An 825-nucleotide genomic window follows, 5' to 3' on the forward strand; every position below is an offset into this window, starting at 1 on the left:
AAGCATGTGGAGGTATTTAGGTACTGGTGAGAGAATATATAGCAAAGACACCGTAAAATAGATGAAATGTTATATCTTAAAGGGAATCCAATGATTTTCTACATAGTAAACCATGTTTGTAAGGTCTGCAAACATGAGAGGTATTAAATAAATTCCAAAAATTTCCTTTCTCAGTCTTCTGTGAAAGTTCAATTATATAGAGTGTGTTCCTATGAGTGATAGCTGTGTGTTACAGAAACTTCCCTTCCTACCCTTCTAGGTATGACATAAGAAGGTATTTTAGTTTTTGGTTATCTGCCTGATGTGCTTTCCTCACAAAAAAATAAAAATAAACAATAGCAACAACAAAACCAAAAACCACATGTTAGTAATTGAGTCACATATTAGTAAAACCACATATTAGTAATTAGTAATTGACTGATGAAACCAAATGTTTTATTATAAGGGATTGAAACTAAATGGAGCTAGCTGACACTCAGAGAAAAAGTTACAAGTCCAGCTGTTGGTTCAATTGTATGTTTTACCCAAATCCAAATCAGAAACAAAATGCATCCAGCTATTGAGTTTCTACTTAGGAGCAAATAAGACTGCAGAAAGCAAGATTGATTATCTAGAACTCATAAGTAACACAATTAAGAAATAACAAGAAGAACCATCCAAGATGGCAGAGTAGATACACACTGTGCTGGCCTCATCCCATGAACACATCAAAATTACAACTAAATTATAGAACAATCAACCTGGAGAACCATCTGAAGTCTAGCTGAAGTTTTATGACTAAGGACATAAAGAAGAAGCTGCATTGAGACTGGTAAGAGGGGTGGA

Source organism: Hipposideros armiger, unplaced genomic scaffold (assembly GCF_001890085.2).
Source record: "Hipposideros armiger isolate ML-2016 unplaced genomic scaffold, ASM189008v1 scaffold_81, whole genome shotgun sequence".
Lineage (NCBI taxonomy): Eukaryota > Metazoa > Chordata > Mammalia > Chiroptera > Hipposideridae > Hipposideros > Hipposideros armiger.